This window comes from Hemicordylus capensis, chromosome 4, assembly GCF_027244095.1.
Source record: "Hemicordylus capensis ecotype Gifberg chromosome 4, rHemCap1.1.pri, whole genome shotgun sequence".
NCBI lineage: Eukaryota > Metazoa > Chordata > Lepidosauria > Squamata > Cordylidae > Hemicordylus > Hemicordylus capensis.
In genome coordinates this window covers 198,531,143-198,558,976 of record NC_069660.1, presented here as the reverse complement: position 1 = coordinate 198,558,976, position 27,834 = coordinate 198,531,143, and the positions used below count along the sequence as shown (strand labels likewise).

The 27,834-nt window shown below is 41.0% G+C and overlaps 1 long non-coding RNA gene across 1 annotated transcript; it reads left to right on the top strand.

Moving 5' to 3' along the window:
- The first annotated feature begins 3,728 nt into the window (after positions 1-3,728).
- On the top strand, positions 3,729-27,026 carry LOC128325231 (uncharacterized). Its single transcript, XR_008307319.1, has 3 exons — positions 3,729-3,813; positions 4,029-4,178; positions 26,749-27,026. It is a non-coding gene; the product is annotated as an uncharacterized LOC128325231 (long non-coding RNA).
- Positions 27,027-27,834: the final 808 nt, after the last annotated feature.

Here is a 27,834-nt window from a genome sequence, read left to right as displayed (position 1 = left end):
CACTATGTGGTTCAGTGACTGTGCCTATTCAGATAGGAGAAAGCCTGATTTTCAGTAGTTGGGCACTCTCTGGCCCTTACATCATTGACTTGAGAGACTGAGGAAGCACACAGCTTCATGAGCTGGGTGTTATATCAGACTCTATGAGAAACCAGGAGCAAAGAGATATAGAGTGGGTGCAGCCCCATGTATATTATTAAGTCTATTTTTATCCTTATGATAAAAAGAATAGATCCCCTATCTCAGGAATATATCCAAGCCCCATTATGAGCACAATTTCCTTACTGGGCTAGTTTTAATCATACTTCCCATTCCATTGCAAGTTTTTAGTGGTAAGCTAAGCTACACACATGGACAAATGTGTTGGTACCCCTCCACGAAAAAAGAGAAACCCACAATTGTCTCTGAAATAACTTGAAACTGACAAACGTAATTGGCACCCATCATTGTTTATTCCTCATTGAACAAAAACCAGACTTTGCTTTAGAGTTTTGATGCAGCAGAATATTTCAAATAATAACACAAATGAAAATGGCATGGACAAAAATGATGGGACCCTTAACCTAATATTTTGTTGCACAACCTTTAGAGGCAATCACTGCAAACAAGCCATTCCTGTAGCTCTCAATGAGACTTCTGCACCTGTCAACAGGTAGTTTGGCCCACTCTTCCTGAGCAAACTGCTCCAGCTGTGTCAGGTTTGAAGGGTGCCTTCTCCAGACTGCATGTTTCAGTTCTTTCCATAGATGTTCAATAGGGTTCAAATCGGGGCTCATAGAAGGCCACTTCAGAATAGTCCAATGTTTTGTTCTCAGCCATTTTTGGTTGCTTTTAGCTGTGTGTTTTGGGTCATTATCCTGTTGGAGGATCCATGACCTGTGACCGAGAGAGAGCTTTCTGATACTGGGCAGTACATTTCACTCCGGAATGTCTTGATAGTCTTGAGATTTCATTGTTCCCTGCACAGACTCAAGGCACCCTGTGCCAGACGTAGCAAAGCAACCCCAAAAGATAAACAAGCCTCCTCCATGTTTCACAGTAGGTATGGTGTTCTTTTATTTGAAAGCTTCATTTTTTCATCTGCAGACATAGAGCTGATGTGACTTGCCAAAAAGCTCCAGTTTTGTCTCATCTGTCCAAAGGACATTCTCCCAGAAGCACTGTGCCTTGTCAATATGCATTTTAGCAAATTCCAGTCTGGCTTTTTAATTTTCTTTTTCTCAACAGTGGATTCCTCCTGGGTCTTCTTCCATTGAGCCCACTGTCACTCAAAAAGCGACGGATGGTGCGATCAGACACTGATGGACCTTGACCTTGGAGTTCAGCTTGCATCTCTTTGGAAGTTGTCCTTGGCTTTTTGTCTCCCTTTCTCACTATCCTTCTGCCCATTCTGGGGTCAGTTTTCCTCTTGTGACCGCATCCAGGGAGGTTGGCTACAGTCCCATGGACCTTGAACTTCTTAATAATATTTGAAACTGTTGTCACAGGAACATCAAATTGCTTGGAGATGGTCTTATGGCCTTTGCCTTTAACATGCTTGTCTATAATTTTCCTTCTGATCTCCTCAGACAACTCTCTCCTTTGCTTTATCTGGTCCATGTTCATTATGGGACACACAATGATACCAAACAGCAGAGTGACTACTTTTCACCATTTAAATAGGCTGAATGACTGATTGCACGATTGGAGACATGTGTGATACTAATTAAAGAAAACAGCTTATTTGAAAAATCACTCTAATCCAATTATCTTTTCTAGGGTTACCAGCAAATGTGTCTAGGTCACTATAGAATATATTTGTAGAATAAGCAATACTTTATAGGAGAGGAGAGCCGGTCTTGTGGTAGCAAGCCTGACTTGTCCCCTTAGCTAAGCAGGGTCTGCCCTGGTTGCATATGAATGGGAGACTTGATGTGTGAGCACTGTATGATATTCCCCTCAGGGGATGGGGCTGCTCTGGGAAGGGCAGAAGGTTCCAAGTTCCCTCTCAGGCATCTCCAAGATAAGGGCTGAGAGAGATTCCTCTCTGCAACCTTGGAGAAGCCGCTGCCAATCTGTGAAGACAATACTGAGCTAGATGGACCAATGGTCTGACTCAGTATATGACAGCTTCCTATATTTCTATGTTCCTATCTTTTTTCACACTTGCTTTGCTTTATTCGATGACATATCAAAGGCATGCAGGTATACATGGGACAATTGCTTTTCATTTAATCACTTTTCAGGAGGCACAAAACACCTTTTCAATGAGCTGTAAGTGTACCAACAAATTTGTCCACGTATGTACATGCTTATCATGCTGATACCTGTGCTAAACATGTCAAACTTCTCGTGAATTCAAGACCTTCAGATAATGCTTTAATCTGAATTCATAATGAAGGTGAAAAGGTGTAGTTTAGCCCATTACTTGCTTTCATTTGTTAGTATAATCAAAGCCTTTTGACAGCTTTTACAAAAAGTGTCTTTCAGAAAGTACTACATCTGTCTTCTTGTTACTTCTCTTCCTCCCTCCTTCTCTTGGAAAGCCCCCAATCCATATTCACTATTTTCCATGATGTGTATTCTCTACATTTTGCTTCTTTACAAAATATATGTCAATAATGAAGGCTACAACCAAATAAGACACATGTTCTAACAGCCCAACAGTGTTTTAATATGGTGACTCAAACTGTGTAGGACCAAACGTAGAATAGCCAAGTAGCAGCAAATATTTTCTGTTCAATATATTCATACTGTGTTCAAAATCCATGCATGATTCATAAAGAGAAAGTATACAGTATGTAAATTGTATGTAAATGTGTCTCCTGTTTGGAGACAGAATCACTGATGCTGAAGGATACTGTCTTCTCCAGGTGCATGAGAAATGTTCTAAGTTCAGCAAACTTCAGCAACCAAATATTATCCCTAATAATGCAATATATATCCCCCAAAGAGAAAGCTATGTGATATATATATATATAGAGAGAGAGAGAGAGAGAGAGTAAGTATATGCCCACTTCAATATAAAGTGGATAAATCAATAATAAATATTCATAAATATTCATATTTTATAATGCTAAATATACATAAATATTCTTTTTGCTACTCAGAATAAAAAGAAAAATGCAACCATATAACCATTGTTTTAATAATTAAAAGAATAAAACAATAAATATTAATGACAAAATTATATATTAATAGTGAAAAGCCTGGAAGAATAAAAAGGTGTTTGCTCATCATCAAATGTACAGCAAGCACCAGGCAAAGCTCCTGGGGGAAAGAACTTCATAAAGAGGTGCCACAGCAGAGAAGGCCCTCTCCCCAGTCACCACTCACCTCACATCCGATATCAGGCATGCCTGGTATGCCTATGGTGATTATCTCAGCACATAGATGAACTGATGAGCAGGTAGGCAATCTTTCAGATTATCTGGTGCTAAGTTCTGTAGAACTTTATAGGTGGCCATGAATAATTCTTTCTGCCATTTTATAATTGCTTTTTTAAGAGTCTGCATAAAAATTGATGTGAAATGGTTGCCTTTGGGGATAATGGAAAAGAAATTATTTTTCCCCCAGATATTGGATTTAAACAACTTTTAGTCTCTAAAAGGTCATCTGTAGTTCAGCATGAGGAAGAGTAAAATAAGGATTCCTATAGGAGCTTCAGTGGTTCTCATCCTCTCAAAAGGACCGCCCAGGAAACAGAGTGCTGAAGAAGCAGCTGGGGGAGGGGGCAGAGGCAAAGAGCCAGGGAAGAAAAAAAGAAGCTGGGAAAACCTGTTTGGTTTTAGGACCTGACTGAAGTAGGATGCCAGCGTATATAGGTTTAGTTGGGTGTGTTCTCCAATTTTATTTTTATTTCCCTATGACTTTTATGGTTTCCTGTAAAAGATGCTTTAGAGTAGACATTTTCCTTTTGTACAAACTTGTTGATTGATTGTTTTGCATAGTCTTTAATAACAGTTTAGCTTAGTTATTTATTGACCTTGGTCTCTGTAACTTTGCCACTCCACATTTAATTGTCATTCCACTCTGCTTGTGTATATTAGTAACAAGTAAATTGGCTGAGTCATAAAAGAATTATCAAAGGTTGGAGTGATAGAGTTTGGCTGGATGCAGCCAGAAAGAAAGAAAAAGAGAAGGAAAGAAAGAAAAAAGCAGTGAAGGCCATAATGAGGAAGGAGCAAGAAGGGAACCAAGTAAGTTGTTTGCTCAGCAATCCTCTGTTAAAGTCCTGTGAGTCGGGACAGATGAAAAAAGTTGGCAACTCTGGACCTTTGTGACAAGTACACAAGGATGTCTGTATTTTCATCTGTAAAATGTTGCAGGATATAAACACAGAAAGTGTGTCAGAATTCCAAGGGGCTCTGATATGCACTCAGTTTAAGTAAGGGCTGGCCCATTTCATTGCATGTTGAGCAATGTGCATCCTATTTCATGAATAAAACATCTGAAAAATCAGAATGACCATTTCCTCACAAAGAGTTCTGTGTGTGTACCCTGGAGACATTACACACACATCATGCCCCCAGACTGGGGCACTAGAAAGCAATTATTTAGTCTGGATTTTCCTCTCTCACTAGGTTCAGACATACTGGGGAACCAGAAGCAGAGCAGCCAGAGGTCTCCAAACCTGAACATTCGAATTCAGGAAACTAAAGTTCGGACCTTAAATCAACCCAAGGGTTCACTCACCAAACTCCAGTATGAACTCTCGGTTTGTAGTAAGGTTTGCTTCTCGGGCCTCCATTTTGCGGCTGCCTCTATTACATCCGAATTCAGTAATGGAGTCAGCCTTCAACAGGATTGGAGTTGAGGGAAGGAATCTGCTCCCTCTCTCCATCCCGATTGGCTGCCATGGCAGATTGCTGAGAGGAGGCCGGCACTTATGTCCAAATGTGGGCAAGTAAGCATGCGGTGACATGGAGTGGGGGTGGAAACTGGGGTCCAAAGGACCCTCGGTTCCATATTACATCTGAACCAGGCCACTGTATCTCATTTTCTCAAACTCTAAATGTCTGCCAGAGATTGAATATGGGATTTTCAGCCTGCAACATGTGTGTTTTATCATGGAGTGATGATTCCTCCCTTGAGCTGTGGCCCCTCCCTATTAGATAGAATCCTATTTATTTTCTGCATAGAGGAGGTGAGATTTGAGCCTGAGCCTCTAGGGACAGTGAATTAGGGCAGTTAGCACTACTAGACCATTGTGCCACAGCAGCTGTCTATGGGAAACTTTGCCTATACTCCCTTTTTGTTTGTTATGAAAGCACTCCTACCACTGGATTAGAAGGAGTGGGAGTAGGAATGGTGACCTTTCCAACTTTCATGCTCTGGCCATGTGAAAAAGATTACAGACCTACAAGTCCTCTTTGTCAAAATTCCCTTTCACATCTTCAGTAATTCAGCTCAAAGATAACTTGGTAATATACGACTCCTTGCAAAGGGCAGACCATTAGCAAAAGTTTACTTTGAGGCCTTTAACATTCTTCTCTCCTCCAGTCTCTCTTGCTCTGGAACCTCAGGGGATATAATCCCTTAAAATGTAGCTCATCCTCAATTAGCAGGAAGAACATATGTACATTCTTCATTAAAATCCCCAGGTAGCGTACGATGCAGTTCACTTCGGCTTTTACAGTTAATTAAAGCTTCGTACCCATTTTCTGATTCTCCAGCTGGCAGTGGAAAGTTTTAAAGCAGAAACCACTTTAGCTATTACACTGCTGAAAAGCTTGATAATAAACATTAATGGTCATACCACTTTATTCTTGCTCATCCGCAGTTACAAGAAGTGCTTTGCCATTAACTTAATTCTCGTCACAACAGGACAGGTTTGAATAGGAAACGAGGTGACAAAGGCAGTTGCCTGTGTTAGCCTCATTAAGCAACATGCATCCAGTCCAAAACACTGGAAATTTTGCTTGGTGCTCCAGTAGCAACTCCAACCAGGAATTCCTGAATTCCAGCCAGGAGTCCAGGAAATGCTATAGGGAAAGAAGACATCTTTTTCACTGGAACATCCTTGTGAGCACAGAGGGAAGACAGTCATGCACACTGCATTTAAAGGACAAAATGTAAAGTGGACGTGGCCCCAGTAACTTGAAGAGTTGTACAGAGGAGAGAATTCTGGGAGGACAATCTTTTCATGCAGAAAAAAACACCTTATTATGTAGAAAAAGCTGCACCTGTTGAAATACTACACCACTCTTTAATTTTTCTACATATTGGGGCTGCCCACATACTGACCACAAAAGGCTATACTGTATAATTACATTATATACAGCCTTCACCCCACCCCACCAACTTTTTCCATATTAATATTTTCTCCTATAGCAAGGATGAATTATTCACCCTGCTGGCACTGCCCCCTTCCCAACTGTAAGTGTGTTTAATTTGAGGGCATAATTTAATTTGAGGGCATAATGGATGTCCATAGGGCGGCCAAATGGGCAATTGCACCCTTGAATCCAGTCAGAGGTGCACCTAGGTAATTTTGGAGCCTGAACCTAAAGGCCCTCGAAGTCCCCCCACCCAATTAAGCATCATCATGCTCGGCTGGGCAACCCAGGACAGTCTAAAGAGGATTGGGAAGCCCCCAGGGGCTTTGAAGGCCCGGGATCCAGGGCCTCTGGAGTGCCTCTGGATCCAGTCAGTATCTGGAATACGGACACCTCCACCCCTCTCCCAGTCTTTGGTAGTCAGCACTAGGGTTGCGTGTTTTGTATTTTTCCTGTTTTGATTTGTACCAAATCTGAATCAACCCATTTTGTATTTTGTCTGAAATTAAGCCTTCCGAATCACCCATTTTGTTTTGTATTCAAATTAATCCGAATCTGAATCCGAATTAATTCAGATTTAAAAATGGGGCACATGGTCAAAAGAGTGGGTGGGGGTTATAGTGCCCAATGAGTGGAAGCTACCACAAAAATTTCAAAGGAATTGGGCAAACTGCTGATTTTTGGTGGATTTTTGAAGTTTGCACGTCTTTCAGATTTTCCCCACAGGGTATGATGGAGGTTTCAGGAAAAGTATAGATTCATGCGAGGGGGGAGGGGTGGCCCAGAGTGGAGTGTGGTTGGTGGTAGTGCCCAGTTGACACAAGGAAGCTACCACAATTTTTTCAGAGGAATTTGGCAAAGGGCTGATTTTTAAAGAATTAATGAAGTTACGCATCCTGCAGATTTTCTCTTAGGGTATAATGGAGGTTTCTGCAGTCCCATAACTCCACTTGAGGGGCACTGGGGCGGCCCAGAGCAAGTGGCGGTGTAGTGCACATAGGATGCCAACCACCCGCATGGGTTGCCAACCCATGAAGTACAGGGTTTTGTTGTTCTACAGGTGTTCTAAGAGTAGATTCTCTAGTAGCATATGAGAGTGGATTCATGGTTTTTCATTAAAAATCTCATTTGCTACCAGAGAATCTGAACTCAACACCTCAGAAACAACAAAGCCCAGTACCCGGTTAGCATTTGAGAATTTTGCAGCTGGTGGGAGCCTGTCCCTATGGCACTAGCACAGCAGCACAAGGAGAGGAGAGCTGGTCTTGTGGTAGCAAGCATGACTTGTCCCCATAGCTAAGCAGGGTCTGCCCTGGTTGCATCTGAATGGGAGACTTGATGTGTGAGCACTGCAAGATATTCACCTTAGGGGATGAAGCCACTCTGGGAAGAGCAGAAGGTTTCAAGTTCCCTCCCTGGCTTCTCCAAGATAGGGCTGAGAGAGATTCTTGCCTGCAACCTTGGAGAAGCCGCTGCCAGTCTGTGAAGACAATACTGAGCTAGATAGACCAATGGTCTGACTCAGTATATGGCAGTTTCCTATGTTCCTGTGTTCCAGTGTAACAACCCATTTGTGGATTCAAGCAGTCTTTCAAAAAAATACTCCTTCCCCATGGAACAGTGACCACAGGTCATTTGAGATAGCAAGACAGACCAATGAGCCAGGGTGGTGGTGTAGTGGTTAGAGTGCTGGACTAGGACCGGAGAGACCCAAGTTCATATCCCCATTCAGCCATGATACTAGCTGGGTGACTCTGGGCCAGTTACTTCTCTCAGCCTAACCTACTTCACAGGGTTGTTTTGAGGAGAAACCTAAGTATGTACTACACTGCTCTGGGCTCCTTGGAGCAAGAGCAGGATATAAAATGTAAAAAATAAAATAAAAATAAAATAAAACTGCCTTGGTACTACGGAACAGCTTCAAATGTTCATTTAATTGAAGTGGAGTGGGCCGTAGCCCAAACAAATCAGCCTACTGTTCAGAATTGTTGAGACTTATCATCACTGCATTTAAGAAAGTGCAAAACCATGGATCATGGTTACAAGAAAGAGAGAAGCAACTAAGATTCCTCGGGATGTCAATAAATTGGCAAGGATATTCCCCACCCCCCTCCTTTTGTCTCCTGTAGTCCCATGTGGATGACCTGTCCCTGCAATGGCAAAAGTTGTTAACCACTGGCTTAGACATCATGTCCCACCAAATTACATTGTGGCCTAAATTACATTAGACTGCTCAATTTGGGCAACAGAACTTAGACACCACTATAACTCATAAAAAACCACAAGAAAAACAAAATAGCTCTTCAAAAGACCCCTGAACAAGTCAAGAGATTCTTTCTAAACCTTTGGAAAGAAAAACCTGTGTAATTTCAGAACTTTCCTAACCAGCTTCTCAAGAAGCTTCTCCACACAATTTATACCACGGCTTTTAGCAAGAGCTTTGGAATTGCATTGAGCTCCAAAGATATTTGGGTATTTCTGTCTCAAAATGCTGTCTTCCAAATCCCTTTGCAAGGTCATTTTGCATTTCAATCACACTGAATACAACACATACTTAACTAAACCATTCAAGCTCAAAAGCATTTTGCATATCTTATGTTCTGCTAATGACTCAGTGCCTCAGCTGGAGTGGAGAGAGTCAGAGAAGTCAATTTGAATTGCAATGCTTTTCCGAAGAACAAAGCACTCTGTCCGAAACACAGTCATTTTGATTTGGAAACAAAAATTCTCTGTTTTTAAATTCTTGATTTTGTTTTGGTTACAAAACCTCCGAAATTGCCATTTTTGGGCACACAACGTTTTGTACCCGAATCAAAATGCACAAGTCTAGTCAGAACAGCTCCCAGAGGCAGAGAGAAAAAGTTCAGAATCAGCAATGACCAAGTTCGCTTTTATGTAAAGCTCGCTTTTATGTAAAGCTTTTGTACTTTGTGTTTTGCTGGTCGAAAAACTGTAACGACAAAGATTTGATTTTAATTTGATTTGACTTAGTTGCCTTAACATTCTACCTGGTATAAGGTTGTAGACAGAGTTCTGAAGGGTTGTTTGGTAGAGACAGCAAGTAGAATAAAGAAATGTACCTGGTGGCAGTGGAAAAGGTTGTCAGATCTCGGGGCTGGTTGAGACCAGACCATGTGCATGACAGTAAGTTATCAGGAGTTTCTGAGACCTCATAGGAATTAACACTGGGGTTGTTACATCACATATAATTTAGTAGTAATATCCCTGTATTACAAACAATAATCATTAATACAGTTTCATATCTTTACATTAAATCGGAAGCCATTGTCTAACATCTGTAGTTATTTTTAAACTGTGACATAAGTTGTGTCTATTTGATTACAACATCAAGTTAATGATGTGCTTTTTACAAAGTAGGTATTATGAACTACTGTCCTCCTTTGCCTCAGAACACTCTATACGTTATTGCAGCATAATACTAAATGCACTACATCCAAATCTGCTTCCCTAAATTCGGATATCCTGTAAGATCAATGACAAGTTTCTGGAAATACTTCCAGGTTTTATATATCTCTATCTGCTTTGCAGACTCCCTATACTCCTCCTCCTCCTCCTCCTCTTCATTTCCTTTCTCCTCTTGGGAGTTGACTTCAGTAGGATTTAAGCAGTCTAGTTGTGCATAGTATTGCAGCCAAAAAGAGTTGTAGTTCACAGAAACAGGTTTTTTGTGTGTGTGGGGGGGGGGTTTGGCGGGGATGAATACAATCTAAATACAATAATTAATTATACCAAGTAATCTACGTAGGGAAAGTTTACAAAAAAAATTGCCCTGGGTGTTATCTTTTATACATTTCCCCAGACATTGTGTCCTTTGTTTTTTGCTATTGTCTCTAGTCACACAATCATATGAACTCAGTGGAACCATAAAAAATATGTGTGATTTTGAGTCAACTGCAAGAATATTAAGGAATATTGTTTTGCTATTTTTAAGAATTTGCATGGCTTTCTACATTTACATAGCACAATCCCGCCAAAGCACTTTATAGGTCTGTTGATTTCAATAGGAGAGATGTGCAGTCTGAGCCTGTGCTTGTTTACTTGGAAGCATATTGTTGAAGTATTAAGAAACTGGATTCAGTTCAAGTTCATCAGTATTTCTAACCTTGCTGATTCTGTTATGATGGACTTTAAAAAATCGGCCACTACCAGTACATATACCAGAACCAATCTGAATTCAGCTACTGCACAATAATTATGAAATTATTTCCTTGTAACATATTTCAGTAAAATGAATATAATGATACTTATTTCACTTCAGAAATATATGTAAAATGTATGGTTTTTTAAAGGGTTTTATAAATTAAACATATATAACAAGATTTTTTTAAAAAACCCAAGACCAGAAAAGACTAATCATACAACTGAAAGCTGAATTCCTGGTTACTGAACCACTTATTCTGAACTGGATACAGCTTTGGGGGTTTTGGCATTGAGTTTCTATGTAAATTCAAAGCAAGCAGAAGATTTGACATTGGGGTCTGAAACTGGTGGTTGGAGTTGAGTTCAGTTTTGCGTTGATTCCCTGATTGAAAGTAGGTCCTACTGAGTTTATTGGGATGTACTCTGTAGTAAATGTACTTAGGATTGTAGCTTTAACTATGTACTAAACTGTTAGGGGTGTGCATAAATCAATTTTTTCATTTCAATTTGTACCTGAAACAAAACACCCCCAATTTGTTTGGGGTCTGAACCTGACCCCCTCCCTATCACCCCAGATTCAATTTCTACGCGGATTTTCTGAATCCGAATTGATTTGGAGTTTGTTTGTATTTTTAAGGGTTCCGGGGCTAAATGAGTGGGGTGGGTGGTAGTGCCCAAAGGGTGGAAGCTACCACCCAAATTACAAAGAAATTGGGGAAAGGGGTGACAAACATTGAATCCACTCTCATTTGCTACCAGAGAATCTACTCTCAGAACACCTCAGAAACAACAAAACCCAGTGCCCTAGGGGCTTGTAGGTTTAGGGATGGTTGGCACCCTATGTGCACTAAACCACCACTCAATCTGGGCCACCCTTGAGTTATGGGGTAGAGTTATGGGGCTGCTGAAATCCCCATTATTCCCTATGGGGGAAAAAGCTTAAAGATGCACAAACTTCAGAAATTCTTTAAAATTCACTCCTTTCACAAATTTATTTGAAATCTGGATGGTAGGAGGCACCCATTGGGGCACTACCACCTGACCCACTCTTCTGCCCCCCCCATCCCTTTCTTCCCCAAAGCTATGACAACTTCAAAAAATCTTTAAAAATAACCCCTTTGCCTAATTTATTTGAAATCTGGGTGGTAGCTTCCTTGCACCCATTGGACACTACCACCCACCACAACCCACTCTGGGCCATCCTCCCAGGGGAGTTATAACTAAGGCTGCTGAAATCCCCATTATTCCCTATGGAAAAAAGCTTAAAGACATATAAACTTCAAAAATCATTTAAAAATCACCCCTTTGCCCAATTTCTTTGAAATGTGGGTGGTAGCTTCCACCCATTGGGCACTACCACACAACCCACTTTGGCCACAAATGGAGGTCTAACTCTTTGAATTTTTTGGATCTGAATCGGGGCTGATTTGTTTTGTACCCAAATCTGAGCAGTTGAGGACAGGGGTGATTTATTTTGTCTACAAATCAGTCAAATCAGTCAGATTGGGGTACAAATAGTTCTGTACCCAAATAGTTTCACACATCCCTATTAACTGTCCCATCAGCTGTGGTGGCACAGCGGGGAAGCAGCTTGCCGAGGGAATCCCCATGGTGTTCCATTTCGAATCCCCATTGTGTGCTTCCCAGAGTGTGCCTTGTAAATATATATTTGTAGTCACCTATATTGGGAAGCAGCAATATAGGAAGGTGCTGGAGGTGGATGCTCACTTCAGTGACAATGGCAAAGGTATCATCTCATACTTCGTGGGATAAAGGAATCAAACTTCGTAGGGTGTTTTTTAAAGTATTTTAATTGGTTTTAAATGGTTTTCATTATTTTTGAATTCTTTTTTATATTTTTTAATGTCTTTTAAAAAGTTGTTGTACACCACCCAAAGCCTCTGGATGGGGCGGTTTATCAATGTTTATATATATATACACGCAGTGGTAAACCATTCCTATATTATATCAAAGAAACCACATGGCTCTGTGCTTGCCAGGAGTCGACACTGACTTGATGGCACAATCTTTCCTTTCCTTTAACTATCCCACTAAAATGAATGGAACAGGTTCTGGTTCTAATTCAGAAGTAACTGTTGATTTTCATGGGGCTGACTCCCAGTAAGCATGCGAAGGACTAGAGTGATAATTTCTAATGTGCTGCGTAAGTGCTTATCTTTGGCCAAGCGTTTGGCTTACCCCCTTAAAGTAAACCATGGGCTCAGTCCTGTGCATTTCTATTAAATTTGTCTTGTGCATTTCCATTAAATTTAACTTGGATTGGCAAAAGACGAACACATGACATTCATATATATTCCACTATTAAACACATCTTCAGCCCAATCCCATGCATGTTTATCCAGAAATAAGTGCTACTTATTTCATTTGGACTTACACCAAGTAAACATGCATAGAACCAAGATATCATTTGGTAATAAATTGCATTGTTTGCAATAGAACCTCCTGTAAAATACATTTGCTGAGAATTGCTGCTACTTTGACATATTCAAGATAGTTTGACATTACTACAAAAAATCCCATCCAACTTGCAAGTTCATCCATATGTGCATGAAAATCTTTTTGTTAGATCTGCAGATGCCAGAGTGATAGGCAAAATAAAATGCCAGAGTGTCTCTATACCAACAAGTGTTTTTAAGCAGAGCTGAGCCAAAACAGGGACATTTTTAATGAATATTTAAAATCCTGCAAAAAGCTTCCTCCCCCTTTTCACAAATTTGTCAGTTATCTTGCAAGACAAAAAAGTGTGCACAATGTGGCAGTATGGCCACACTAACCTTTAAGAATCTGAATTTGCAATTTTAGGAAGGCTGTCTCCCTGAGTACAAAATTTGCATCCTCAGACAAATCTTTTTGTATTCAGACATTTATAACATAAGAACATAACAGCCCTGCTGGATCAGGCCCAAGGCCCATCTAGTCCAGCATCCTCTTTCACACAGTGGCCCACCAGATGCCGCTGGAAGCCACAGGCATGAGTTGACGGCATGCCCTCTCTCCTGCTGTTTCTCCCCTGTAACTGGTACTCAGAGGCATCCTGCCTTTGAGGCTGGAGATGGCCTATAGCCCTCCGACTAGTTGCCGTTGATAGACCTCTCCTCCATGAAGTTATCTAAACCCCTCTTAATAACCCTATCTTGAATGGGTGGGACCAGAGCGCACGTTGGCATGAGGGCCGAGCGTGCCCACATGCTCTTGTGGATGCTGTATTTAGGTTCAGCATCCACACTTTGCCTAATGATTGACCCAGGCTAAATAAGCCTATTCAGACATAATGCTTGAACACTCTAATGATGAGGGTACAGTGTTCACAGGTGGAGTTATTCTGTGTAGATCTGTACACAGATATGTGTACAGATCTGATCTGTGTAGATCAGATTATTCTGTGTAGATCTGTACACAGGTACAGTTATTCACACATGTTGAACACAGGTGCAGCAGTACACTTCCTATCTGTACCATGCATTATGAGCCCCTGGTGGCGCAGTGGTAAAACTGCCGCCCTGTAACCAGAAGGTTACAAGTTCGATCCTGACCAGGGGCTCAAGGTTGACTCAGCCTTCCATCCTTCCGAGGTCGGTAAAATGAGTACCCAGAATGTTGGGAGCAATATGCTAAATCATTGTAAACCGCTTAGAGAGCTCTGGCTATAAAGTGGTATATAAATGTAAGTGCTATTGCTGCTATTGCTATGCATTTGAGGGGCCAACCCAGGTTCACTTTTAAAATGAACTTTTAAAATGAACACAGGTACAGATCCACACAAATACATGTTTGAGTATACAGACATCTGTACTCATAGCAATACATCTGTACTCATAGCAATAGCACTTACATTTATATACCGCTTTATAGCCGGAGCTCTCTAAGCGGTTTACAATGATTTTAGCATATTGCCCCCAACATTCTGGCTACTCATTTTACCGACCTCGGAAGGATAGAAGGCTGAGTCAAACTTGAGCCCCTGGTCAGGATCGAACTTGTAACCTTCTGGTTACAGGGTGACAGTTTTACCACTGCGCCACCAGGGGCTACATACAACATTATGTCTGAAAAGGGCTATAGGCTCTGTACAACCTGTATCTTAAAGTGTCATGTGGACAGAGCCTATGTGTATGCAGCTACGTATGCATAGGTGTGTATCCACATCGGTCAAGTGAATGTGTGGAGGTCAGGGTGGGGCAAGTGAGCATGATTCCAACCCCGCATCATGAGTTTGGTGACCACAGATATGTCATCTGCACAGAGTTGAAAGGCATACATTATACATTATAAGATGTCCATCCGAAGAACACACATTCTCTCCTTGAAAATAAATGTCATGGCATTCAGTAGATGTATGTTCGAATTAGGAATGATGCTGATTTTTTTTTTTTTAAAGATTGCATTGAATTTTGGAATTTCTTCCACAGTGAAACATCTGAGATTTTTCAAAGGAAGTTGGATTATTTATTTATAAAATAGGTGAAATTTCTCAGGGGGTTTCTGCACATTCCTAATCCAACCACTTTCACCACCATTTAGAATGTCACTTTAGACACAGTCCAGAGCTGACTTCAGGTCTGAGGGAACCCTGGCAATGTGCCCCCCAGTGGGCTCTCTCTAATATGGGTGTGTTCCCTGAAGTTTCATGGGGGACGGGTGGTATCATACTTCTTGGTGTCCACCATTTGACAGCACATTTTTCCTGCACAATGGCCTAACACTGCATCACTGTGCTTTGTGGGGGGAAATGGTAGCCATCTGTCAAATTCAAGCTAGGCCCAATCCTGCCAGGAGGCCCAAAGACAGGCATCAGTGATTAGTGATGTTCACAGCCAGCATATTTAGTACCCTTCTAGGGCACTAGTGCCCATGCAGAAACCCTGATAATATCAGGCCTGTATGAATCTATATACTAGACAGAATACACATGTCATGTAATCACAGAGTCTTCATGCCAGCTGGGTGTGTTATAGGGATGTGCAGAACGTTTTGAGCTTAAAATATTCCAACTCGAAATGGGACATTTTGAGTGTTTCAAGCTCGAAACAGAATGTCCTTCAAATGAAGGGACTGTTTGGAGATCGAAATGGAACGACCCCATTCTGAGTTGGAACATTCCAAATGTTCCAAATGCTCCGAGTGCTGTTTTGGAGGTATGTTTTCCCCTTGCTGACTGGTTTTGGCACTGCTTCAATTGGCTTGTGGTCTCCATGCTTCTTGGTTGGTTTGTTATCATACAAATCAAGTTGATTTGTATGACGCTAACACCAGTTTTTCTGACATAACGTTCTGGGCATTTGCATCTCATTCCAAGCTTGGAATGGAATGCAAATCCCATTCTGTGCACATCCCTAGTGTGTTATCCATCTGTTAGTAACATTATCATTTATTCCTAATCAATTAATATTAATTATCATGTCATAATTTGTAATGCTATATATTAACTCTGTTCCCACCATTGATACCCATAGAAAAGGCTCAATGATGAATAAACATAGCCAGCATATTTTGATGATAAACATTAGTTATAATGAATAGACTGAGACACAATTTTATAACAGTTATGTTTTTCCTTTGTAAATATGTCTGATGTTAAATATACAGCATGACAGCTCTATTGTTATTTAGTCAGATGACAAGGCTGCTAGTCATTATATTCTTTTATTCTTTTATTATGGAATCCTCACCAGATTCCCCTTTACAAGTATACCCCCGAACCAGCCTGTGAACAGCTTCTTAGAACTGGGGCAGTCTGGTTTGATTCAAACCATGGTTCGAATATAGCCAGCTCGCACATCCCTAGCTCACACAAGGTAGACACCAGCAACAGCCACTGGAAAGATGCTGTGCTGAGATTGTATAGGGACAATTGCTCTTCCCCCGCAATAAGAAAGTCACCGAGGTGATTCTCACGAGCAGCAGAATCTGGGCTAAGGGAGCCAAACCCAGTTTCTGCTGCTCATGTGCAGTAATGGGAACTGCACAGCTCCTGGTGGAGGCTCAGAGGCCAGCCTGCTTACAGAGCCCATCACTTAACCCAGGTTTCGGGTGTGAGCGTGTTAATGTGTAAGAAAATGTGAGCATAAGAAAATGTGTTAATGGATCGTGTGTCTGCCACGGCTGCTTGCAGCCACAGCAGACACACTTGGGGGGAGGGAGGCTCTCAGAAATGCACAATGCACTTGCGCAGTACATTACTGGGGGGAAGGGGGCAGGGCACCGCACAGCAGTGCTTCCCTTTGCCTGACTCTTGGAGCTGCCACCACTCATTTTTAGATTGTGAGCCCTTCGGGGACAGGATTCCATCTTATTTATTTGTTTTTTCTCTGTGTAAACTGCCCTGAACCATTTTGGAAGGGCGGTATAGAAAATGAATATAATAATAATAATAATAATAATAATAATAATAATAATAATAATAGTAGTAGTAGTAATAGTAGTAGTAGTAGTAGTAGTCGTCCCTGGACATCTGGTGGCAAGTTGGCAACAGGACTCAGGATATTCAGTTGAGCAACCAGGGCTGGAGACTGCAGGGTTACTGGAAGAAACGGCCGAAAAAAATATACGAAAAATGCCAACAAGGAAATAATGATCTGCTATTAAAAGTCTAGTCCAACTAGAAGACGTTATTTTAAAATAATGTACCAAATTTGGAAAGAGAAGCATCCAGATACAGAAATAACAGAACAAAGGCTAGTAGACCAGAGAAGATTCATAATAAGAAATAAAGTTTTCACAGGCGTTGAGCTAGAAGAACTGCAAAGAGCAACACAGGCTCAAGATATGGAAGAAGAATTACAACCAACTGAAGAAGTTGCTCAGGCACAGGTGGAGGAGCTGTTGGAAATCAAGGTTCCCACTGTTACTGAACTGTTTCAAAATCAAAACCAGGCAACCGCCTCCTTTGCCTTGACCTCAAAAACCCAAATGCTGTTTAACAGAAAAGCATCAAGAACTAAAGCAAAAAATAACTGAGCACATGAACCAAACAACCACCAGGGTTCGACTTCCAGCTCTAAAAACAGTTGCCAAAAAACAACTTGCTCAGGCATTAAAGGATGTCAATGCTGCACTTGCAGAAATAACAACCAATAATTTGCAAGAAACAAACCAACTAATGTACAGTGCAGCAACAATAACAATACGAGAGCTCAGATATAAGATCAGTGGACCTGAAAAAAAGAAAGCAGTACATCACCTAAATGGAAGATTAGAAAATAAAATCTCCAGGCTTAGATCAGATGCTAGTAAATTGAAAGATATGAAAGACAAGAAGCTGAAGAATGAAAACACCAAACAGTATCTGATCCAAAAATACCACCTAGATTAAAGGAGAATTAGAGAAGTCCTAGAAATAATAAAGCAGCAAATAACAGCAGTGTCAAAGAAGATTAGCAGGTATGAAGCCAGAATTACACAACACAGGCAGAATGTCCAATTCCAGTCGAATCAGAGACGTTTCTACCAAAGCATCGAAGGAGAAACTGCAAGAAACCTAGAAACACCAAATAAAGAAGAAACAGTGCAATTCTGGGGGAAATTATGGGACAATCCAATAGATTATAATAAAAAAAGCAGGCTGGATGAAAGAGGTCAAAAATGTAACCAACAAATGCAAGATCTAATAATAACACCAGAATTAATAAGTGAAAGAGCAAAGAAAGTTAAAAATTGGACTGTGCCAGGCGACGATGAACTGCATGGCTTTTGGCTTAAACACCTAACAAGCCTTCATAAACAACTATCAAAACAGTTCAATCACATTTTGCAAGGAGGTGATATTGAACAATGGCTAACAACTCGGAAAACTCATCTCATCATGAAAGACCCAGCAAAAGGTGCAGTTCCAAGTAATTATAGACCGATAACCTGCCTGCCAACCATGTTCAAATTATTAACTGGAATAATAGCAGATGAAGTGATGCAACACTTATTAACTAATAAGCTGCTTCCAGTTGAACAGAAAGGAAATTGCCCAAACATCAGAGGCTCAAAAGACCAGCTGCTGATTGACAAAATGATTTTAGAAAATTGCAAGAGAAGAAAAACCAATCTAAGTGTTGCATGGATTGACTACAAGAAAGCCTTACACATGGATACTAAAATGTTTAGAAACAACTGGTGTCAGCAAAAACATTCAGATATTTATTTTAAAAAGCAATGAGCATGTGGAGCACAGAGTTAACAATCAATGGCGAGACACTTGGACAGGTTAGCATTAGAAGAGGCATTTTCCAAGGGGACTCACTATCCCCTCTGTTGTTTGTAATCGCCATGACTCCACTTTCACAAATACTCAACAAAACAGGCCTCAGATACCAAACATCTAAAACATCCAGTAAAATCAACCATCTGCTGTACATGGACGATCTGAAGTTGTATGGAAAGTCCCAGTCAGAAATCGAATCACTGCTAAACACTGTCCGTATATTCAGTAGCGATATAGCAATGGAGTTTGGACTAGACAAGTGTGCTGCATTAATAATGAACAGAGGGGAAATAAGAAAAACAGAAGGAATAGAACTGCCCAATGGAAGCAAGATCAAGAACCTGGAAGAGAAAGAACATTACAAATACCTGGGCATTCTCCAGGCTGATAACATCGCACACACTGAAGTTAAAAGAAAAATTGGAAGTGAATAGATCAGGAGAGTTAGAAAAATCCTCAAGTCCAAACTCAATGGCGGGAACACCATACAAGCCATAAACACCTGGGCTATACCTGTTATCAGATACACTGCAGGAATAATAGACTGGACCCAGGCAGAGCTAGAGATGCTGGATCGTAAGACCAGGAAAATCATGACCATCAATCATGCTCTGCACCCCCGCAGTGATGTCGATAGGCTATACCTCCCTCGCAGCTCAGGTGGAAGAGGAATGCTGCAAGTCCATCAAACAGTAGAGGAGGAGAAAAGAGGCCTTGAAGAATATATCAAGGGCAGTGAAGAAGATGCACTTCAAATGGTAAATAACACGAAACTATTCAACACCAATGAAAGAAAGCAGGCCTACAAGAAAGAACAAGTCAAGAACCGAGCAGAAAAATGGAAAAATAAGCCCCTGCATGGTCAATATTTGCACAATATAAGTGGAAAAACAACATCACGAAGACCTGGCAATGGCTTAAGAATGGTTACTTGAAGAAAGAAACAGAGGGTTTAATACTGGCTGCGCAAGAACAGGCACTAAGAACAAATGCAATAAGAGCAAAAGTAGAAAAGTCAACAACAAACAGCAAGTGCCGCCTTTGTAAAGAAGCAGATGAAACAGTGGACCACCTAATCAGCTGTTGTAAAAAGATCACACAGACTGACTACAAACAAAGGCATGACAAAGTAGCAGGGATGATACACTGGAACATCTGCAAAAAATACAAGCTACCTGTAGCCAAGAATTGGTGGGGCCATAAAATTGAAAAAGTGGTAGAAAATGAAGATGTAAAAATATTATGGGACTTCCGACTACAAACAGACAAACATCTGCCACACAATACACCAGATATCACTGTAGTTGAGAAGAAAGAAAAACAAGTTAAAATAATCGACATAGCAATACCAGGGGATAGAAGAAAAAGAAATAGAAAAAATCACCAAATACAGAGATCTACAAATTGAAATTGAAAGGCTGTGGCAGAAAAAGACCCAAATAATCCCAGTGGTAACTGGCGCCCTGGGTGCAGTTCTAAAAGACCTTGAAGAGCACCTCAACACCATAGGGGCCACAGAAATCACCACCAGCCAATTACAAAAAGCAGCTTTACTGGGAACAGCCTATATTCTGCGTTGATTTCTATAACAATAAAATTCAGCCATCCCAGGTCCTTGGGAAGGACTCGATGTCTGGATAAAACAAACCAGTCAATGACACCTGTCTGACTGTGTAAACAAGATAATAATAATAATAATAATAATAATAATAATAATAATAATAATAAATCATCTGTGCCACCAATCCACCCGCACAGAGGCCTGACTTTGATCATCTACAGAGAGGTAAGTGCTTTTGGGTTTCCTCCCCACAGAAGGGGGTAGCCTCCTCATGCGATCATGAGGATCACTTCACCATTTTAAAGGGTGCCTCATTGCCAAACTTAGATCATTGGTTGAGGTGGCACTGTTTAAAAGGCCCTGTTTAGTTCAGGCCATCTGTCAGGGTTCCCACTTGCCACAATCTGACCAAGAGCTTGTCCACGTTCCTGTGAGCAAACTCTCTCCAGGACAAACTCTTTCTGCAGCCAATGTTCTCTCTTTCCCAAGAACAGCAGCAGCTAAGGCTGAGCAGGGGTACACTGGGAAATGTTGCCTTGAATAGAGGCCCACCTCTGGACAGAGACACAAATATGCCTGATTGTGTCAGACCACACAACTGGTGCTTTCTCAAAAGGCCAGGGTTCAGTCTTTTAGGGCTTCAAGACTCTGCTGAGATAATGAAGGCACTATAATGTTATTTAGGGCAGAGCAAGGAGGTGCCAAAGAGAAGAGAGATGTAGCCAAAGTGACAGCCCCTACTCCTGAGGAGTGAGGCTGAAGAACCAAAGTCAGGAAGGCTCAGAGTGACACTAAATGGCTTCCCTTCATTATGAGTCACTTGAGGGTAGAAGGAAACAGAGGACTAGTGACAGCCAGCCAACCACCAGACAGCTACGGCCTGCACACAATCCCAGAGAACCAGTGTAAAAATACAAGTAAGAGTCAGTGCAATCCCAGTGCATATAGGTTTGTGTTTTGTAAGTCATTTTGTAAGCCTGTGGGAGACCGGGGTGGGGGAAGTCCGGCAGGAGGAATATGAGATGCCAGAGACACCCCCTGCTGAGGCCACTGCCGGAAAACCTGTGAAGGCAGCCACTTCCCTCACTGGGTGTTAAGTAATTTTTTTAAAACTAAAAATTGAACACACCTCCGCCCTCAAACCAGATGGAGCTGCCAACGCTGATTAAAAATAGAAAAGATGTGTGCCACTGCAGGCAGTCCTATACTGCCACAGGAGTGAGGCTGTGAACTTCTAGGGGTAGGAGCAAACACAGCCCCCCATGCCCTAGTTATGCCACTACAGCTGAGGGTACCTATTGAAGACTCTGCCAAAGCCTCTACTACTGTTCACACTGGGGAGGAGAAGGATAAAAGAGCCCTCTGTCCATGTCTTGTCTTTAAGAGCAACAAATCCATGGGTATTCATTGAGAGCTGGTAGTGGAGACTTGTACCCTTAGCTAAGTAGGGTCTGCCCTAGTTGAATATGAAAGGGAGACTAGACGTGTGAGCACTGTAAGATATTCCCCTCAGAGGATGGAGCCACTCTGGGAAGAGCAGAAAGTTCCAAGTTCCCTCCTTGGTTTCTCCATGATAGGGCTGAGAGAGATTCTTGCCTGCAACCTTGGAGAAGCCTCTGCCAGTCTGTGAAGACAATATTGAGCTAGATAGACCAATGTTCTGACTCAGTATATGGCAGCTTCCTATGTTCCTACAACTAGTGTTGCTGGCTCTTCAGTCCTTGTTCTGTTAGATATGACCTATATTGAAAAAATGTTGCTATCCAAAGTCAGTGAGAGAGTCTTGGAGAAAAGCTCTCCAAGAGTTTCTGAAAGAGTTGGTTCAGTTTTTGCCCTTCATTTTACCATTTCATGTGTCATAGGATCTTGAGGGAATATTAAAATATATGCCAATCTTCCATCATGGAACCATTATCTGTACTGTATTGACACAGGATTTTATTCTTGTAATTAAATTTCTTACAGGCTGCAATCTCCATTGCATTATAACAGGCTGGTTTAACATGTTTTAATGTAGGTCAAAATCCTTTTGATATTTAATTTTTCTTTTCCCAGTTTTGTTCTAAGCATCACATTGCCATTCTGGGCATTTCAAAGGGACTTCCTCCCACTTCAAAGACTGCCTTTAGGAAATTGCCTGAAGAATTTGATTTCTGAAAAACTTTCTCAAGTCCCCTGTCTGTGTGTGAGTAAACACATTTTCAGAGCTTGGTTCAGTGGTATTATTTTAATCAACTTTCTTCAACTAAGGCCAAGTCAAAAAGGTCAGTGTCTCCATGTGAGGGATGAGGGTTTACAGACACCAATTATTTTTCTTACCTCAGGTAACTTCTGTTTCCCCAGCATTTTAGGTTGGACAGAGATTGTATATAGATGCATAGGATACATTCTTGCATATAATCAGTAATCCAAATTCAAGTGATATCTGGTAACAATCTAAGGATGGAGCAGGGGGAACACCCTAGAAATTCCATTTGTAATCCTTGAATTGTTTTAGCTTCTCTCAGATTATTCAGATGTTTCAGAAAATAATTACTTGGAAACCCAGAAGTATGGGAACCCCCTCTACCCTACCCCACCCCCAGAACAATATTTCAATATTTCCAAAACCTTGTTGTTGTTTTCCATTATCATTCCTCAAAACATTGGCCCACATGGGAACTTCTAAATTTATCTTAGATTTTTTCTGGACAAAATGCAGTGGCACTTTTTTGAAGTGATTAATTAATTCATACCTCCACTGAAATAGTTGGCAAATGGAAAAAGTTAAAGCAACCACAACTTTTAATTAATGTGCCACATTACTATTATGTTAACTGATGGGATCAAAAAGCAGGAATAAAATTTCCATGGCTGACATCCTGACTAAAGTGGTAGTGTTCCAGCGTCTGAAGCATGGGTACTTGCAGACAGGAAGAGGTGATTTGTGCTTATCTCCCATTTCCCCCAGAAACACTCTGAACAATGTACAATTGTGTCCATGAGAGTCATGAAGCCAGACCTGGCCCTTAAGGTTTTTTGGATGATTTTGAAAATTTTTTTTAAAATGCCCTATTATATCCTATGGTGGCATAATAATGCCATCACACATGCTCAGCAGTGTTTCTTATTTTTTTCCACCCTTCAAGAGGAAAATAACCTTCAAGATCTCTTCCAATCTTTCATTGTATGGGTATGGTATGGCTGCCAGTTGTGTACTTTGTAACATGTAATGGAGTCTTCGGTTGTATAGACTCCATATGCCTATTCCACTGAAGAGTTAAATCTAGGATTTAGGTCCAACAATTAGTCACCATCAGCCATCTATCTCCAAAGAAGTGGTGAAACTAGAACTACAGTATAGGATAACATATGTCTATAGTGCCTAAATCATTCATCTGTTAAAGCCATAGCCTTACCATATATAATTTTCTGGCATTTTGGTGTATGAGTGAATGTAGTATGAATACAAATATGATGAATATGATCAATGGCAAACATAGAATCCACTCTCATTTGCTACCAGAGAATCTACTCTCAGAACACCTCAGAAACAACAAAACCCAGTACCCCCATAGCCTTGTGGGTTTGGGTGTGGTTGGCACCCTATGTGCACTACACCACGACTTGCCCTGGCCACCCTGGTGCCCCCCAAGTGGAGTTATGGGGCTGCTGAAATCCCCATTATTCCCTATGGGGAAAAAAGCTTAAAGATGCACAAACTTCAGAAATTCTTTAAAAGTCACTCCTTTCACCAATTTATTTGAAATCTGGATGGTAGGAAGCACCCATTGGGGCACTACCACCTGGCCCACTCTTCTGCCGCCCCCGCCAAACTCCTTTCTTCCCCAAAGCCATGACAACTTCAAAAAATCTTTAAAAATCACCCCTTTGCCTTATTTATTTAAAATCTGGGTGGTAGCTTCCTTGCATCCATTGGGCACTACCACCCACCACAGCCCACTCTGGGCCACCCTGGTGCCACCCTCCCAGGGGAGTTATAACTAAGGCTGCTGAAATCCCCATTATTCCCTATGGAAAAAAGCTTAAAGACACATAAACTTCAAAAATCATTTAAAAATCACCCCTTTGCCCAATTTCTTTGAAATGTGGGTGGTAGCTTCCACCCATTGGGCACTACCACACATTAGTTATTTGAAATCTGGGTGGTAGCAGGCACCCATTGGGGCACTACCACCTGACACATTCTTCTGCCCCTGAAACCTCCTTTCTGCCCTGAATCTTCCCCAAAGACATGCCAACTTCAAAAATAATTTAGAAATCACCCCTTTGCCTAATTTATTTGAAATCTGGGTGGTAGCTTCCTTGCACCCATTACTACCGAGTACTACCACCCACCACAACTCGCTCTGGGCCACCTTGGTGCCATCTCTCCCTCAGGGAGTTATAACTAAGGCTGCTGAAATCCCCATTATTCCCTATGGGAAAAAGCTTAAAGACACACCAACTTCAAAAATCCTTTAAAAATCACCCCTTTGCCCAATTTCTTTAAAATGTGGGTGGTAGCTTCCACCCATTGGGAACTTCTACCCACCCCACTCTTTTGGACCCAGGACACTTTTTTAAAATCCAAATTGATTCAGATTTGGAAAATTTGGGTACAAATCAAAACTGGGGGGATTTGGGGGGGTCAAACTGGGAGTTTTTCAATTTGGGTACAAATCAAAACAAAAAAATCAGTTCATTCACAGCCCTAATAATTACTGTCACAAGTTAGCCCACTTCAGCCTTAAATATACACATGTCCACCATCTTGAATCAGGGTGGATGACATCATCACAAACTATGCCTATGTGTCACTCACTACAACTGTACCAAATTTGGTTCAAAACTGTTAGGAAGTCCAAATGATGATATCATCCACCCCAGTTCATGATGACAGATGTGTGAAAATCTGAAGAACAAGTGGGCTAACCTGTGGATCATCTAATCAATTTGGATGAAATTTTGGTCCAAATCTTGGACACAAAGGACACCTCAATGTCATAGTTTGTGATGATGACATCTACCCCATTTCAAGATAGCAGTCATGTGAATGTTTGAGGCACAAGAGGGCTAACTTGTAAACCGCCTAACCGATCTGAACTAAATTTGCTAAAGTTATAGGGACACCTCAATGGTATAGTTTGTAATGATGTCATCCACCCTGATTCAATATAGCAGACATGTAAATGTTTGAGGAAAAAGTGGGCTAACTTGTGAACTGCCTAACTGATTTGAATCAAATTTAGTCCAGTGGTAGGGATAGTGAAAGTATAGTAGGCAGATTAGTTCTTACTAGAACTACTTGTTGAGAAATGATTGAGAGGCAAGTGAATATTTAGTTTGGGAAACATCCATAATTTTTTTTTGGGGGGGGGTCATATGTTTCTCACAATATCAACTAAGATGTTGATCAGTCTTTAATTTCATAATAAAGAAAGAAAAACATATTCTCAAAGAAATCTATAATTTGGAAACGAGTAAGCACACAGAATGCTGTAGAGAAGACACAGTTCAGTAAAAAGTAACTGAAATTAAAGGAGCTAATAAAATTGAAAAAGCACCACTATTCCTCAAGCAAAACCTTTTTGAATAGAATTAACTGAAGAACTTGCTGTCAGCTTATGGTACCTAAGAAGATAATTATATCCCACATTATAAAAAATGGATAACACTTATGTCAAAACACATAAATAATTTTAATATGAACTTGTCTCATTTTATATTTTATAAAGAATTATATATCAGAGATCCCACAATAAGAAAAAAACCCTTGGATTTTGTGGGCAAGTTAGAGGTTACTAAAGTACTCTGCCCGTAAGGCTGCTGCCACCTGAAATTTTTTTGTTAGTAATTAAATAATGAAGAAGCTTTTGATCTGATCTGAAGCACAGAAAAGGTGGAGCTCATAGGGAACTATGCAGTTCTTCCTTCCAAATACACTGTGGGCATAGTTGGAAGCCATAAAACTGCAAGAGTTCATTACTTAACAATAGCTAAGATCGGAGCAAAGTTTTTAAAATATGGGGAGGAATTTTTTTTAATTCATAGCCACTATTAAAATGTAGTGATGTCAATCAGTGTTAAGTCAACTGTGTGCCTATATCTATAAACCCATTAAAAACCTTATAAATAAGGAAGATGACTCCCGGTCTTAAGTTAAGAAAACACAGACAATATAAATTTACTTGAGTTTAAGCTGATTTCATTCCACAAAGTCAATTAAATGCTGGATCAAAGAGCAGAGTTGGTTGTATTCATTTTCCATTTTATAAACATCTCATGCTTTTTTTAAAAAAAGCTTTGTAAATAATACCCTTGTTTTGCTTCAGATCTGGAAGGGATGGGCCTGCATAGGAGCACCTCAGCAAGATTGGTTGGAATTCCTAGTTTAAATCCTGCATAGTTTAAAAACTTGGTAAATATTGTTGTATACCAAATGCATTGTTTTATCCTGTAGGTCGTTTCTTAATCCGCACATGCTCATTTAAATCCAACATACAAACAAGAATTAAAAGCACCTTGTGAAAAAAGCGAGCAAGATATCTGACTGAATTCTTATTTTTCCATTTTAGCATGGCAAATCCCTTCAGTTTCCCTGCAGTACAGTAGCTGGAAATAGTGAGGTGGGGAGCACTCAAGTAAAGGTCAGTCCTGCTAAGCCAAGCAAAAGGCCTCTGGTACCCTATCACCATGCTAATAAAGGAGCAGCATGTCTTAGTCAGTTGAAGGTTAAATGGGACCGGGCAGAGATATAAATAAAATGAAAAACAAGAATACAGAAAGGAGATCGCTTCTGAAAATCAGCTTGTGGCAAGTAAATAAAGAATGGCCTCCAGTGAAGACTGTAAGAGTAAGGCCAGAAGGTGAGAGATTATGTCAGAATATTATTCTACTATGAGCAAGGCCACCAAATAATGAGAATATGCATCAAATGTTGGCCCTAAAAATGCACCATATCTGACTCAGTGGGCATGTGTAAGACTCAGCTTTCCTTCCAAGTTGGCTTTGCCATTCCCTTGGTTCCTCCTTTCCCCTATTTTCCCCTGTCTCTTAAGATCCTTGCCTCTTATTCCAGGCCCTTGCTATCTATTCCTCCTTTCTTCAGTCCATTCAGTTCTAGCTCGAACTTGTTGACATGTTAGCATGAACAGAGTATTTTCCTCTTATCACTGAATCACTACAGTGTTTTAAACGAGCAGGCATGACTTGTACACATAAATGAAGCACTGCAACAAATTTGGAGGAAAACCTCCTCTTGCATTCAGATCAAGTCTTTGAGGCGATTCTCACAATCACCTGAAAACAGGCTAAGGGAGTCTAGCTCGCTTTGGGGTGATCGTATGCTGCAATGGGAGCTGTGCTGCTTCCAGAAGATAGACCTCTTGGTACCCCTCCCCTTAGCCCAGGTTAGCAGAGCAAGTGCTCCGCTAACCCAGGCTTCTGGATTGTGTGCTGCCATGGTGAGGCACCGTGCCGCAGCAACACATGAGTAGACCCCTCATTTGGGCAGCCAATCCGGCCGCCCAGGGCTCTGTGGGTGATCATCTGAGGGGGAGAGCGGGCTAAGCCTGCTCTCCTCGCAGACCTCATTTCGGCAGGTCTCACTAATCATGAGACTCACCTCTTTGATTTAGGTACTATTCAAATGAAATGCTATT